This window comes from Sciurus carolinensis, chromosome 17, assembly GCF_902686445.1.
Source record: "Sciurus carolinensis chromosome 17, mSciCar1.2, whole genome shotgun sequence".
In the NCBI taxonomy this organism is placed as follows: domain Eukaryota; kingdom Metazoa; phylum Chordata; class Mammalia; order Rodentia; family Sciuridae; genus Sciurus; species Sciurus carolinensis.
Genome location: NC_062229.1, coordinates 64,800,481 through 64,817,430, shown reverse-complemented (window position 1 = coordinate 64,817,430; position 16,950 = coordinate 64,800,481). Strand labels below are relative to the sequence as shown.

General features: G+C 44.6%; 1 protein-coding gene and 1 non-coding gene across 12 annotated transcripts in view; one reads left to right on the top strand and one right to left on the bottom strand.

The window, feature by feature from the left end:
- Window positions 1-16,950, top strand: part of Magi1 (membrane associated guanylate kinase, WW and PDZ domain containing 1) — a 657,940-nt gene that overhangs the window by 82,520 nt on the left and 558,470 nt on the right. The window lies entirely within an intron of this gene.
- Trnaa-agc (transfer RNA alanine (anticodon AGC)) lies at window positions 16,612-16,682 on the bottom strand. The gene has a single exon. It is a non-coding gene; the product is annotated as a tRNA-Ala (tRNA).

The following is a 16,950-nucleotide window of genomic DNA, read 5'->3' as shown; positions in this document are numbered from 1 at the left end:
TGCTCCCATTCACATTTCCAGCAGAAGAATTTAAGTTTCCGTTACTTAATGTCCTTGCCAGCACATGGTAAGGACCGTCTTTTAATTTTAGCCACCTAACAGTATGTCTGCTCTAAATTATTGAAATTGACGTGCTTCACTAAAAAGAGATGGGCTGCAGTGTGGAGCCCAAACACTCTGAAAGAGTTTCGTTTAAGGGCCAGTGAAAGACTGCCGGGTGATCGTTTGGGACCTTCACGAATGTCTTCTTAGACCCCTGTCTCTGGAATCTCACTAGGGTCCAAATGCCAGTGTCATACCCTGTAAAACTGCAGTTATTCAGCTTCTCTGGGCCTTAGTCTCCTCATCTACAAAATGGGAGTTTTTTTTTTTTTTTTTTTTTTAAATTGGGCAGGTGCACCAGGGATTGAACCCAGGGGTGCTTAACCACTGAGCCACAGCCCAGCCCTATTTTGTATTTTATTTAGAGACAGAGTCTCACTAGTTGCTTGGGGCCTTGCTAAGTTGCTGAGGCTGGCCTTGAACTCTCGATCCTCCTGCCTCAGCCTCCTGAGTCTCTGGGATTGCAGGCCCGCGCCCCCACACCAGCCCAGGAATCGTTTCTGAACGCCCCGAGGATTTGGTGTAAAGAGTTCATCAGTTATCCCACCCTTGAGCCCGTCATCATTACTATGAAGAAGAGCTGCGGTCCCTCTGAGTCACACAGGAAGAAGTGGCTGGCAACCGGCTCTGGAACACTCCTCTGTTTATTTTAGTTTATCTATTTTTAGGAGAAATGAAGTTTTTGCGCTGAGACCGTTAGGCATCTCAACCTGATGTATCCTTTCTGGAGCTGCCTGGTGTCTGATGTCCGGGCGTCTCTGTGTGTCCTGAAGGGCGATGGCCTGTTTACGTCCCAGCACGCCTGGAGCCCAGGGCCGCTCTGGAAGCGTGTGTGTTTGACACAGACCAGGGAAAAGGAAGTCATCTTCAGCCTGTGTTGTGACACAGACAAGTTTTATTTTTCCTTGGTCACCTCCCCGTTTGGAAACAAAAACAAACCCCACAGCAGGGCAGATACTGTGCCTGGCAGTTCCTGATATTTGCAAGGCAACTGAAGTGGTTAATCAGATGAGAAGAAAGCTGAGAGCCACAAAGTCGATTTCCTCTGGTGGGAAATTGTGAGGCATTTCCAGGAGGGAAAGAGGAATCGGGGGTTCCATGTCCTCCTGGTCCACCCAGATGTCTCATGCACCTCCTGGGCCCTGGAGGTCTGGCGGGCTCCTTGGTACCTTCCCTCTGAGAGTCACCTTCCTCTGCTTCACACAGAAGTCATGAGAAGCCAGACCAGGAGGTTCAGAGGGGTGCAGCCTTGTATCACATTGACCCCAACTTGGACCTGGTGAAATTTCATTTGTAATCAATTCAAGCATTTATTTTATTTTATTTTTTGGTACTGGGGATTGAACCCAGGGGCATTTGTCCACTGAGCTACCTCCCCAGCCCTTTTTGGTATTTTATTTAGAGACAGGGTCTCACTGAGTTGCTTAGGGCCTCACCAAGTTGCTGAGGCTGGCTTCGAACTTGCCATCCTCCTACCTCAGTCTCCTGAGCTGAGGCGATTACAGGTGTGTGGCCCTGTACCTGGAAAGGTTCTTGTCATTAGTTAAAAAAAATTATGTACCTGAAACCAGATGTGGTACTGCGTGCCTGGAATTCCATCGACTCAGGAGGCTGAGGCAAGAGGATCGCAAGTTTGAGGCCAGCCTCCCAATTAATTCATCGAGACCCTGTTTCAAAATAAAAATGGAAAATTATCAAAGGACTTGGATGTGGCTCAGTGGTAAGGTGTACCAGGGTCAATCCCTAGTACCAGAGTGTGTGTGTGTGTGTGTGTGTATGTGTGTGTGTATTTTCCTTCGCTTCTCCCTCCTTGACCTCTTTATCTCTCTCGCAGCCCTGCCCTGTCCTTCCTTTTCCCTTCTGGCTTTCCCTCTTTCCCTGTGACTCAGCTTTCTTTCACAAAGCATGGAAAGAAAAACCAAAGGAGAGAGTGGTGCAGACGGCTGATTTCTGAATTCTCCCACAGAGAGCTGTCCGTCTGCTGGTTCTCCTACTAAGCACTAAGGACAAGTTTCTCTGTTTCCTTGGGTCACCGCTGTGCTTCTAACGACAGCAGGATTGCTCTGTTGGTCTGGAGGGTCCTGGTTAAACCTGACAGCCATGTGTACTGTAGAAATAGTGACAGCGGCCCTTACCCGGCCCTTCCTCCGTGCCAGGTGCTATTCTGAGCCCGTTTGTGAGCTCCTTGCAACTGGCCTCTGGGTTGGGAGCTTGGTCTACAAGTGAGGAAACCAAGGCAGTGTTTAAGTGACTGTTCTGAGATCACTCAGTTAGTGGGGGATTGGTCCAGATTCGAGGGAAAGACAGGTCCTCTCTGTCCTCGGTCACAACCCCTCTGCTTCCCCTCTGTCCCTCTTGCCACACTCTGCCCCCCATTCTTCCCTCTAGAGAGACCATTTCACAGTTTGGTATCATGTCCTGTCCTTCGAGAAGGATCAAGTCTGAGATCCTATAATCCACAAATCTTGCATCTTGCTTGTCTTCTGATACGCTGTCAATACCTCCAACACCACTTAGATAAAAATTGATCACCTTAGCCGGGCTTGGTGGAAAGGCCTGTAATCTCGGCGGCTCGGGAGGCTGAGGCAGGAGGATCGCAAGTTCGAGGCCAACCTCAACAACATAGGAAGACCTTAAGCAACTGGCCAAGACCCTATCTCTAAATACAATAGAAAAAGGGCTGGGGATGTGGCTCCGTGGTTAAGCACCCTTGTGTTCAATCCCTGGTTTCCCTCTCCACCCTCAAAAAAAATTAATCACCTTGGAAGAGCTGGCCAGGCAGCCCAGGCTGGGCGGAGGCTGGAGGGCTGGGTAGGGGGACTGGCTTTCTTTCCTAGCAGCTTGGTTCTAGTTGGCTTGTTGCCTGGGACCTGCCTTTCTTTCCCACAAAGTAGCTTCTGAGAAAAATCTGTGGGAAACAAATGACTTCAGAGGTTTTTTAGCAACAAAAGTGCAAACTCTAACAAATTTCATCTGGCCCCAGAACGTTATTACCCCAAATCTTGAAAATATTTTCTTATAGGATTATTCCCCCAAGGTTGTTAATCTGAGAATGATCCAGGCCTAATGGCCCTGACTTTTTGGCCCCTGGCATTGGAGTCTTGTGTATTATACTGCCAGAGCGTGGGGGTTGAGGCGAAAATATTTCTCTGGCGGAAATGAAGTCATTTTATTTAATATTATAGCTACCACTGGGATGCTATCATTTCAGGAGAGGGAATGCCAGTTCCCACAGCCAAGATGGAACCTTAAAAGTCATCCAAGAGACCTTCTAGAAGGTCAGCCTGAGGTTTGCAGAGTCTAAAACAGTGATTGAAGGGTGTTTGTCTGGAAGAGTCTCTGCAGGTATAAATGTGACTGTGACATTATCTACTTCTCTCTTGGCGTGGTTGGTGTTGGGAAACCTTTTCACTTTGGGTGTTACAGAGTGGTAGCAAGCTGAAATGCTTCTGGGTTGAGGTTATTGTCTGAGAGAGGCTTATCTGGCCTAGGAGCCAGGCGTAGCAGAAAGAAGACAGACCTTCATTTGTTGGCTGGAGGGAGGAATGTGGTCTGTCAGCCTCCCTGGATACACCTGTAGGGCTGGTTTCCCTGCTCAGAGCTCACTGCCTTGCTCTTGTTTTTCTTTCTTTCTTTTTCTTTTTTTGTGGGGGGTACTGGGGATTGAACCAAGGGTGCTTAACCACTGAGCCACATCCCCAGGCCTTTTTTATATTTTATTTAGAGACAGGCTCTCGCTGAGTCGCTCAGGGCCTCGCTAAGTGGTTGAGGCTGACTTTGAACTAGCAATCCTCCTGCCTCAGCCTCCCCAGCTGCTGGGATGACAGATCTGTGCCATTGTGCCTAGTCACTGCCCTGCAATTAACTCAGGCGGGGGGGGGGGGGGCTGCATTTGCTGGGCCCCTGAGGTGACTGGGCTCAGAGCTACTGAGGTTTCTGTCCTACTCTCACTGAGTAAGTCCCAGGTATGTGTGTAATCTCTCTTTAGCTGGTGTGGTGGAGTCGAAACTTGGCTTACCATGGGGCCCGATTCTCCTGGAGTGTATTTGAGATAAGGCTGGAACAAATGCAATGCTTGGCATCAGCCAGCCTGAGATAGAGAGAGCTTTATCTTCGCTCACAAAGAAAGGTGTTAGGTTTAATTTGCCAGCCTACTTGGAATCAGGCCTGAAGGTAGAAAGGGAACCTTCCTTATTTCCCTACCTCAGCTTGCATTTTGCAGCTGGTGATTTGGAAGCAAGAAGTAAAGAGATGGTGACCTTGACTCACTTGTAATGAGTGGAGTCTTCAGTTTCCAGATTTTTCTTTGGTATTGTCTTCTTGAAAATACCCCAGGCAGCCGGTCTCTGTTGGAATCCCAGGTCACATTGTGTGACCTCTCCCTGAGACCCAGTTGTCTCATCGGTAAAAAAGGGGATAATAGGAGGGGCATGGTAGTGCATCCCTGTTATCCCAGCGGCTCGGGAGGCTGAGGCAGGAGGATCGCCAGTTCAAAGCCAGCCTCAGCCACTTAGCGAGGCCCTAAGCAACTCAGTGAGACCCTGTCTCTAAATAAAATATAAAAAGGGCTGGGGATGGGGCTCAGTGGTTAAGGGACCTGGGTTTAACCATGGTACCAAAAAAAAAAAGGAGCTGGGATAATGCTAATAGTACTCAGTTCATATTTATAGTCCTGGAATAGTACCTGGGGCATGTTCCAGAAGAATTCCTAAATGAAAGTAAGGCTGGGGAAATAGTTTGTACCATTAATTATATGAAGTGCCAGTCATATTTATGTGTTCTTTCTGTTTGCCGAATATTCTAAACCCACAAATGTTAATCTTGAGAGCAAACAAATTGTGGTTTTTTTTTTTTTTTTTTTTTTTGGTATTTAGTTAAGGTTTAAAAAAAAAAATTTTTTTTTTTTTTTTTTTTTTAAACCTCTCTTCTAAATGTCCTGTCCTTGCTGTTCTTCCTGTTCCCTTTGCAGAGCAAAAGTATCGGGAAAAAACAAGCACAAGCCCTTCCTTACCATATTGGTCTGGTCATGGTCAAAAACAGGAATTATGAGTCATGGACACCAAATCAACAGGAATGAACCAAGGTGACAGGACATCCGTGACACACGCACACACGTGGACCAGGTGTTCAAACAGCATCCTACCTGGGGGTCACGGTCCCGAGAGGTCTGTGTGTAGAAATTTAGATAGGGTAAAAATTACATCCACATTTTCCTTTTTTATTTTTGGTACCAGGGATTGAATTGAGGGGTGCTTCACCACTGAGCCACATCCCCAACCCTTTAGAGACAGGGTCTTGCTTAGTGACTGAGGCTGGCCTCAAACTCAGGATCCTCCTGCCTCAGCCTCCACAGTTGCTGGGATTACAGATGTGCACCACCCAGCTAGGGGCTTACATCTACATTTTCCCTGACCTCTAACTGAACTTGAACATTTCCTTTTGAGTTGGAGGCAATAAACCATGGCGTCATAAGTAGTACTCACAACTCGGTCATCAGTAGGAATCTTAGATATTTTCATAGTCTCAAAATGAATCGATGTGCTCATCATTACTTAGAAATTACAGGAATTATTAGACTCACCATGGTAATTTATGGGCTTTCAGTGCCTTCATTAAGAAAAAGCATCACTGTACAAAAATTTATTTTAGAAATATTTTGTTGGTATTTCAGTATAATCCGTTCCCTTTGTACTCTTACCCATTTTCCTGCTTATTTTTGAACATGATTCTGAGGAGAGCCGATAACCTTCACCTGGAGCCCAGGCACCAAGAAAGTTCCAGAAGCTTTAAAATCGAAAACTTTAACTGATTTGAGTCTCCAGAGCAGCGCTGTCCAATAGAAGTCCAATGTGAACCACATGCAATTTAAAATTTTCTAGTAACTGCTTAAACAAGAGCACAAAGGAAAAGGCGAAATGATTTTTTTGTTTCACAATTGCTTCATTTCCATGAATATGTCGAAAATATCATTTTGTGAGATAGGTCAGTTAGGCAGGAGCAGGTGAACCCTCAGGCCTGTGCACCGAGAACAATCCTGGAGTCATAAAACTGAAACCTGGGGAACTGTGGCTAAGAGGCAGGCATTTGGGAATAAGATCTGGAATGCCTCACATGACCCAGGCTCTCCCCCGAGGCTTCCAGCCACTCGGGAGGCTGAGGCAGGAGGATGTTAAGTCTAAGGCCAACCTCAACAACTTAGTGAGGCCCTGAGAAACTCAGTGAGACCCTGTCTCTAAATTTAAAATAATAATAATAAAGGGCTGGGGAGGTGACTCAGTGGTAAAGAGCCCCCTGGGTTCAATCATCCCTGGTACAAAAAAAAGAAAAAAAAATGTATATATATATAAATATAAAATCCCTTGAAGGAATTATTACTTAAAATCCTGCGGAACCCTAACTAAAATAGATCAGCAGCAGAGAAATAAGCTGTGGTATATCAAGACCCCCGTCCCCAGCTACAGCTAATTATAACCTCTCCAGGGCACTCTAGAAAAAATGCCCTCATTGACTCTGGCAAGCAGCCCTCCTTTATTACTGAAGCTATGTCACTACCACCCTATCCACCAGAGTCTCAGAGACCCTCAGGAAGAAAGCTTGCTGGGCTATCCACTGGGTCATAAGGCGATTGAGAGGGACAGGGAAATCGAGGCAAGAAGAGCAGACTCCCGTGAGCACCTCCCGTCCTCTCTTCGAGGTGGTCTGTGCAGTCCCTATGCTGTCCCTTGCTTCTCACTCTTTCTGTTAAACTTCTGCTTTACTCCACTGTGTTTTCCTTGAATTCTCCGGTGGATCACAAGAATCGTCCTTGCCCTGGCTCAAGATGGCAGCCCTGTAACAATTTGACCCAGGTAGGATGGTGCACACCTATAATCCCAGAGATTAGGGAGGCTGAGGCAGGAGGATCACAAGTTCAAGGCCAGCCTCAAGAAGTCAGTGAGAGCTTGTCTCAGAAAATAAAAAGGGCTCAGATGTGACTCAGTGGTAATGCATCCCTGGGTTCAATGAGAGAGAGAAAAGTGGGGGAGGGGTGGGGGGGAGGGAGGCAGGGAGTGGGGGAGGGAGAGATAGAGGAGGAAGGAAGAAGGAAAACTTGTTCCTGTAACCAAATTCCATTGAAAACCTGGATGCATGTGTTTCCAAAACACAAAGGAAAATGTTCCGTTCTCTGCTTCTCTCAGCTCAAGTGAATGAAGATGAAATAAAACTAGGAACGGAATTCCAAGACCACAGGAGCCACATGACCAGTCCTAAGGGGCCACTTGAGGCTGCTGGTTACCATATCAGCTCTGCTGCTTCAGAGGGCGCAGAACCTGCCCCGGGAGAGCAGAGTTCTCAGCAGGGCGCATTAACTCATTAAGTTCTGTTTATAGTGAATTGAGCAGCTATGAACACTGATGTGGCTGCATCTCTGTAGTATGCTGATTTTAAGTCCTTTGGGTATAGGCCAAGGAGTGGGATAGCTGGGTCAAATAGCCAGATTGTGGAACCAACCTAGATGTCCTTCAATTGATGAATGGATAAAGAAACTGTGGCATATATATACAATGGAATATTACTCAGCCATAAAGAATGATAAAATTGTTGCAGGCAAATGGATGAAATTGGAGAATATCATGCTAAGTGAGATAAGCCAATCTCAAAAAACTAAAGGACGAATGATCTCGCTGATAAGTGGATGATGACATATAATGGGGGGTGGGAGGGGTTAGTGTTAGGGTTAGGGTTAGGTTTAGGGTTAGGGTTAAGGAGGGGGGCAAGAATGGAGGAAGGAAGGACTGTATAGAGGGAAAAGAGGGGTGGGAGGGGTGGAGGGAAGGAAAAAAATAACAGAATGAATCAAACAACATTACCCTATGTAAATTTATGATTACACAAATGGTATCCTTGACTCCATGTACAGAGAAACAACATGTATCCCATTTGTTTACAATAAAAAAATTGTATTGAAATCATGCACGTAATTGATTAAATATGTTTGGTTATATAAAAAAAAAGTTCTGTTTATAATTGTGCAGATATTCCAATGAAATTGACACAGGTGAATTAAGATAGGTTGGAAGTAATATTCTAGAGCTTTTATATGTGTTAATATCAATGAACATTGTAATTATGATATCAACATTATATTCTTATGTAATAAAATTAACAATTATATTGGGCCATCTGACTATATGTTAGGGACTGTACCGTTTCTCTAGGTGTTCCACATCTGTGGCATTGGGGTAAGCTGCAGAGCATGCCCTTCTGAACTGGATTTGTTAAGGAAATGCCTGTTTGGACCCTTCCTGGAAGGACCCCCCCACCATCCTGTCCCCCAGGGAACAGGTGCTCCTGTTGATGCTGACCATAATACCCAGCAGCTCTGGGCTTTGTCTGACTCCAGGGGATCGCTGCCATTGAAGAGGGTTTTACAGATCAGTAAGTGGGTGGAATTTTGTAATTTCCTTTTCAGGGGGCTGAGGAGGGATTTTCAAATTCTTGGAAAGATTCTAAATTTTTTTCCTTGAGCCATCTTTTGGCATAATAATAGAGCTTGATTTACACAAGGATTTTTTTTTTTTTTTAAGTACTGTGTATTCTTTATTTTCTTTCCTCTGCCGTGTCTTCTGGATGGGGTAGTTGCGGGACACAGTTTAATCTTTTAATTTAGTTCTTTTGGATGCACAGAACAGCTCTGGCAGGGTCTGAGCTTGATCTGTGGACTTTGGGAGCATCTACAGATCTCTGGGAGACTCCTTTACCTGGAAGATTCAGTGAGACTTCTAGCTCCAAAGCACTGGCCAAAGTTAGGACTACCTTTTCCCTTCCAGGAGTGCTTCTTGAACTTTAGCTAGGTGATTTCAGCAGTACTCAGTTACCTACCTGGGCACTTGAGCTCCGTTTTTATCTCCTAATCCATTTGTCTGACTTGGTACCGGATATAGATTTTTTTTTTTTTTTGATTAAAATTCATGAACTAGGGAAATCAAAATAACAAGAACCAATAATGTTGCTCGTTCTGATCCAGCTTAAAAATCATACTGAAGCCTAGATAGAGAAAAAATTGTCGAGGATCAGGTACTGGGGATTGAACCCAGGGGTTCTTAACCACTGAGCCACATCCCCAGCCTTTTATAAGTATTTTATTTTGAGACAGGGTCTCGCTAAGTTGTGTAGCACCTCGCTAAATTGCTGAGGCTGGTTTCATACTTGCCTTCCTCCTGCCTCAGCCTCCTGAACCACTGGGATTACAGACGTGCCACCACCCCGGCTCCTAGATAGAGACCTTTAACAGACTGTCCTGTATCTAAACGTTTAAGACCTTGGGAGTTTAAGTGGGTATGGTTCATATTCTACCAGTGAGGGGACTCTACCCCTGCATCACCCATGGTGCATGCTGGTGCTTGGGAGAGAACGTTGAGCTCTTTGGGGCCCTGGGCACCTGGTGGACACCTCTTTTGAGTCCTCAGGTCTGCTGGGATTACTTGTTGAATAGGATGCGGTGTTAGGGCATCTGGAAAAGAAGAAAAGGAGTAGTAATTTTGGTCAAATAAACCAAGTCTATAGCAATAAACTGGGGCATGTCTCAATGATGATTGGAACAGGTGGCACATTTGTTTGTGGATTCTGTTTGGCTTTTTAGTTGACATTGAACGAAACAGCACTTCTTCTCCAAGTAGTGGCAGTAACGACAGACTCAGCACTTGACATTCATGAATTCATCTAACACGTCCTGGGTGGGTGCATGCTATGTGTCCAGTGCTGTTCTGAGAGCTAGTGACGTACTGGGTACAGAGCTCCCGCAGGGGTTTATTCTGCAGGTGTTGGGAGTGACTCTGGTAGGCCACAAGCACTAGACCAAAGCTGTTTTTTTTTTTGGTACCATGGATTGAACTCAGGGTCACTCAACCACTGAACCACATCCCCAGTCCTATTTTGCCTTTTATTTAGAGACAGGGTCTCACTGAGTTGCTTAGGGCCTCGCTAAGTTGCTGAGGCTGGCTTTGAACTCGTGATCCTCCTGCCTCAGCCTCCCGAGTTGCTGGGATGACAGGTGTGCCCACCGTGCCTGGCTGCTCTTGCATTTTAATGAAGTGAGTGAGCAAAACTGTGTAGTCAGATGTTAGCACTGCCGTGATGGCACTGTGCTTAGGAGGTGATGGATGCTCTGCAGAGTGAGGAGTCTGCAGAGGATACATTGGAGGGTGACAGCACCTTCTTTCTTCTTCTTTTTTTTTTAAAAAAAAAAAAACTCACTTTATTCTTGTTCTAAATTAACATTTTTTATTTGTTCTTTTTAGATATCCATGACAGTAAAATGTATTTCTACATATCACACATACTTGGAGTGTGACTTCCCATTCTTGTGGTTGGACATGGTGTGGAGTTTCACTGGTCGTGTGTTCACATATGAACATAGGAAAGTGACGTCCCATTCATTCCACTGTCTTTCCTATTCCCATCTCCTCCCTTCCCTTCATTCCCCTTTGTCTAATCCAGTGAACTTCTGTTCTTCCCTCCCCAGCCCTTAGTGTGTGTTGGCATCTGCATATCAAAGAGAACATTCAGCTTTTGGTTTTGGGGATTGGCTTATTTCACTTAGCATAATATTCTCCAGTTCCATCCATTTACCAGCAAATGCTATACTTGCATCTTCTTTAAGGCTGAGTAATATTCCATTGTGTATATATACCACATTTTCTTTATCCATTCATCTGTGGAAGGGCACCTAGGCTGGTTCCGTAGCTTGGCTATTGAACTGAGCTGCTGTGAACATGGATGTGGCTGCATCACTGTGGGATGCAGATTTGAACTGGCAGTGCCTTCTTGGCACGTCTTTTTTCTACTGCTCATTCACCCCACCTTGTTTCCTACTCAGGTTGGTGGCTGGGCTGTTGGAGGAGACTGGACGATTCAGTTGAGTCATTTTTGCTTTGGGACATAAAACCGAGTCACATGGATGCTGTATCTGTGGCATCAAGGTTATGCCTTCCCAAATTTGTTTTTCCAATGACTGCTGTGATATTTGATGATGTTCAAATCACAACACATTTTAAGAGTGGCTCAAAGAGTGTTTCTGGGGTATGTGCAGTTTTTAAAATCAGTCATTTGAGAATCAATGTTCTCACTTGTGACTTAGTGATTTATTTTACAAATATATTGGTTAAACTGAGGCAGTTCACATTAAAATAAACCTCCTTATTTGATGCTGGGGCTTAACCCCAGGAGTGCTTTACTACTGAGCTACATCCGTAGGTCTTTTGAATTTTCATTTTGAGACAGGGTCTCACTCAATTGTAGAGGCTGGCCTCAAACTTGTGATCCTCCTACCTCAGCCTCCTGAGTAGGTGGGATTATGGGCCTGCACCACCGGGCCTGACTTTCATTGACAGTCTTAAGACACAAATACAGGAGATTTTGTTCTTACAATCTATTTTATGTCAGAATGTAGAAAAGTGCTGCATTTATTCTCTGTTTCCCCATGTTAAATTGATTAGCTATCATTTTTAGTTTAATTGTATTTAGGGTTATGTATACCTTGGATAGTTTGTTTGGGGTTTTAAGATTTCAAATCCCAGAGTTAGTATAGATAAGACTGTGAATGTAAAACAACAGAGACCTGTTAGCTCAGCATTTTGTTGGTGTGCTCTGAGGAGCTGCTTGCTATGACTTTCAGATCTAATTGTCTTCCAACATTCCGATTGTTTCCTTGAGGTACTGCGGGAAGCACAAGCTGAGGGATTATTTAACATAACAATAGGCATAAAGTTATTTATTTATAAGTTACTCATTGCCTGAAGGCCTTAGGGTACCAAGCTTAACACAATATAGAAAACAAATCAATTTACCTTGACCTTTGGCTATAAATTGAAATTAATTCATATAAAATACCCGAGATGAAAACACTTGAGAAGGAGCATTGGAGATACTGCTTAGGTTTCATTCTTAGGCCGGTTTAGGTTTTACTTTAAAAATGTGCTAACTCTGGGCTGGGGAGATAGCTCAGTTGGTAGAACGTTTGCCTCGCATGCACAAGGCCCTGGGTTCAATCCTGAGCACCGCATAAAAATAAAATAAAACCCAGAAATGTGCAAACTCATTAGCTGAATATATTATCTTCTCTTGTACCTTTTTACTTTGTAGATGAAAAAAATCAATATGTAAAATGCTTACGTGTTTTTACATGAGTCGTACCCTTTATCATTTTGTTTCTTTAAAAAATTTTTTTTTTGATTTTAGCTATCCATGACAGTAGGGTACATTCTGACACATCAGACATGCGTGGAGTGTGACTTCCCATTCTTGTGGTTGGACATGGTGTGGAGTTTCACTGGTCGTGTGTTCATATATGAACATGGGAAAGTGACGTCCCATTCATTCCACTGTCTCTCCTGTTCCCATCCTCTCCCTTCCCTTCATTCCCTTTTGTCCAATCCAGTGAACTTCTATTCTCTGCCACCCCTTATTGTGCATCAGCATCCACATAGCAGAGAGGACATTTGGCCTTTGGGTTTTGGGGACTGGCTTATTTCACTTAGCACATGGTCTCCAGCTCCATCCATTTACCTACAGATGCCAGGATTCTGCTCTTCTTCCTGGCTGAGTCTTCTCGTCCCTGACTGGCTCTTCTGGAATCTGTGTAGGCTGCTGGGGGCGCTGAGGTGCGTGCCTGTGTGGCGCCAGAATCCCATTTTTGGGGAATGAGTGACTCCAGATCAGCGAGGCCCGCCCGCGCATGGCCGCATGACATAACCGCAGCTCCGGAGGGCTCCTGCCAAGACAAACAGACCTGAGCTGTCCCCTGTGGGTGGCTGCTCGGGCCTGCTGGATTTCACAGGGGCAGTTTACTAAAGTCACCTAGACAGGGGAGCGGGGCTGAAACCTGGTGGAGGGAAGCTTTACTATTCCACCTCTGAAAGTCAAGGGTGAAATGCAGAGTCGGAGGTGGAGCAGATGCTGAGTGGTGTGGAATGCGGAGGTCATTGTCAACCAGAGGCAGAGGAAGAAGACTTGGTTTCCTAAAAGTCTCTGACCTCTGCTCCTTGGGAGGTGAACTAACCCACTTTTGTTCTTTCTCTGTCACCTCCCTTTCTGATTTCTTGTCAGTGCCCTTAACACCTGGGAGGGCAGGGGTGAGTAGGCAGGACCCGGCAGGAAATGCTAGGGTCTCATTCTGGCCCTCTCCATGCTGATTCCCCCTCCCACCCCAGTCAGTGTCCCTGGTGGCTGACCTTAGGGTCGGGCCCAGAGAGCTGTCACAGGCATTTTTCTTTTCCTTTTATGTTAGAGAGAGGGGGGTGGGGAGGGAGGAAGGGGGGGGGGAAGGAAAAAAGAAAGAAAGAAAATGAGCATGTGTAAGCAGGGAAATTTTGATCCTATTTTTAAAAAAAATTTATTTTAAGCCAAGTGTGGTTGTGCAGGCCTGTAATCCCAGCAACTCAGGAGGCTGAGGCAGGAGAATCGCAAGTTGGAGGCCAACCTCAGCAACTTCGGGAGACTTTCAGCAACTTAGTAAGACTCTGTCTCAAAAGGAAAAAAAAAGACGGGGAACGTGGCTCCATGGTAAAGTACCTCTGGGTTTGATTACCAGTATCCCCCCCACCCCAATATTTTATTTGAGAAATGCTATTTTAATATTAGGAATTTAAAGACTCATTAGCACTGTAATGTTTACTAAGCCACTCTCAATTTTGGCTTATTTATTGTCTTGTCTCTAGCTCCTATGGCAGGGCTAGGCAGATTCCAGGCACCTAGCACATTTTCCTGGGAAGATTCTGTGGTTCACAGATCAGGAACCTCATATTCTCCTGGGGGGGTCATGAGAAATGCAGATTCTGGGGCACATCCTAGGCCTTCAGAGTCTGAATGCCTGGCAGGCAGGTGGGAGAATCTGAATTTTAAAATGGGCTTCTCTACCAGATCCCTCGGTGTCCTCAGTCCTAAGTACTTTTGTCCTAACAACACTCTAATCCTCTTATTATTTCCTTGTTGCTTTTTATATATGTTGGAACATGGGAAGAGTTTAATGCCTATTCTGCATTCCACGTCCCCGCCCCAGCAATATTGTATAACACGTATCCTCGAATGAATGAATGAATGAATGAATGAATGAAGGCCAGTATTTTGTATGGAGATTATTTACCTAGCTGCTCTGTTTCATTGCTCTTCAGCAAAACTGGCACTTTTATTACCTAATCATTTCCCATTATGGGATTTCTCCCCTCCCCTATTTTCCCTTAATTGGTAATGCTGCAAAGAGTTAGTAAATTAAGCATGTAGCCTTTTATTTTTATTTTTCCCTTAGCTATTTCCTTGGTGAACTGGGAGCTCTTTCTAGAACTAGAGTCTCTTGCAAGGGGAAGATATAATATCCAAAGGGCTCCTTTCATGACTTTGGAAAGCTATTAGCATTTATATAACACTTGCCATCTCAGCTATGTTATTTAACAAGTACATTTTTTTTTTTTAAAGGTGGAAACAATTGAGGGTCACTTTTCTTTAAATTTCACTAGGAAATCGTACAACTGCTTAATGGAGTTGAACCAGGATTAAGCACTTTTAGACTGAATCAAGGTGACGGAATCTTGCTGGGACTCAGTTTTCCTTCATTTGAGGGATAAAAATTAGTACCTGGTTCTTAAGCTATGCAATACTCATCTCTTACAGTGGAGGAAATAAAATGTCCCATCCACAAATAAGTTTGGACTTTTTTTGTTGTTGTTTGTTTGTTTGTTTGTACCAGGATTGAACTCAGAGATACTGGAGCAGCCCTATTGTTTCGTATTTTATTTAGAGACAGGGTCTGGCTGAGTTGCTTAGTACCTTGCTTTTGCTGAGACTGGCTTTGAACTCAAGATCCATCTACCTCAGCCTCCGGAGCTTCTGGGACTACCACAACCTGCTAGTTTTGACTTTTTTGAAAGTTCTATAAAATTAATAGGTTTTGTAATTGCATAATTTCCCAAGACTTGTACTGTCATTGAAGTACGCAATAATAAAGTGTTTTACCAATTTGTTTGGTCATGAGATCTTTTCTTTAGTATTACTTTTCTAAGGAATATTCTGGAGAATACTTTTCTCAAGCCTTCTTTTCCAAATTGTAGGGCAAGATTCATGACTGTCAGTAGTGAAATCCAGAGTCTTCATCTGTGTATACGTAACCAGGCCCCTGACTCCTGCCATTACTTTCTTCCAAGGTGTGTATTTGGAGGGGTACAGAGTTCAGAGACGGAAAGAAACATTTTGTAAGACCTTTATTTATTTATTTATTTTTGGTACCAGGGATTGAAACTAGGGGTGCTTAACCACTGAGTCATGTCCCACGCTCCTTTTTATTTTCATTTTAAATTTAGAGACAGGGTCTCACTGAGTTGCTTAGGCCCTCGCTAAGTTGCTGAGGCTGGCTTTGAACTCACGATCCTCCGGCCTCAGCCTCCCGAGCTGCTGGGGTTACAGGCATGCTCCACCACGCCCGGCTCATAAGACTTTTTTTATAGCTCCTTATACACACACACACACACACACACACACACACACACAGAACAGAGCCAAAATACAGCCTATTTCACATGAAGAAGCTTTTTTACATGAAGAATGCAAGCATAAACATTATAATTTATACTTCATATAGCAACACTTTTTAAAAATTTTTTTTCTTTCAGTGCCGGGGATGGAACTAGGGCCTCTTTCATGCTGGGCAAGTGCTTTGCCACTGAGCTACATGAACTGCATTTGCTTCACAAGTCCTTACCTACTTCTCAGGGTGCACTAGCAGCTTTGTGAGCATTGTGCAAATACTGATCTACCAAACAGAACTGGCTCTTCCTCCCAGTCCTTTTGATCGTAGGTGCCCTGGTGGACCCTGTTCTGTGGATGGGCAAAGTGAGACTCTTGCTTGAATTCCGGATTACATTAATTACCTTGAGGTGACAGTAATCATTTCTCTCCTATATAGAACTCTGAGCTCATATTTAACGATGATCATAAAGAGAGAGGCTGACCAGCTTAGGTTGGAATTGGGATCATGCCAAGTATTTTTCTAGCCTCACAAAAGTGGTGCTGGGGAGGGGTCCAAAGATATGATATTCAAAGCCCAGGATGATCAGTTTTCTGTTGCTGGGTTATTAAAAGATGACAGTTCTCCAGAGCTTTTCAGATTTGGCCGTGGCATGGGATGTCCATTCAGTCACCTTGAGGTTTTTTTTTTTTTTTTTTTTAATATTTTTTAGTTGTTGATGGACCTTGATTTTATTTATTTTTCTCTATGTGGTGCTGAGGACCGACCCCGGTGCCTCACACATGCTAGGCAAGTGCTCTACCACTGAGCTACAACCCCAGCCCTGTAAGATGGTTTTGGATTTTTTTTTTTTTAAACCAGGGATTGAACCCAGGGGTGCTTAACCCCTGAGCCACATCCCCAGCCCTATTCACAGCAGGCAAAGAAGGAAAAGTGGCAAGATCCAGGAGAGTTCCTACTCTTCCTCTGATGCCTCAGAGCCATTGGGAAGTACTTTTTCCCCCTTTCCTCCCCGTCCCTTCTGCTGGGGATTGAACCCAGGACCTTGTGCATGCTAAGCACATGCTCTACCACTGAGCTACACCCCAGCCAGCATTTAAAAAGTTTTGCAGAGGGTGTATTTTTCATGTATGAGAGAAGCCCAACCCCAGAGCTTCAGAGTTGGGGGTGTCTTTTTTAAATTTTTACTTATTTTTTGGTACCAGGGATTGAACTCGGGGGCTCTCAACCACTGAACCACATCCCCAGCCCTTTTTTGGTATTTTATTTAACTGAGTTGCTTAGGGCCTCACTGAGTTGCTGAGGTTGGCTTCGAACTGGCGATCCTCCTGCCTCAGCCTCCTGAGCCACTG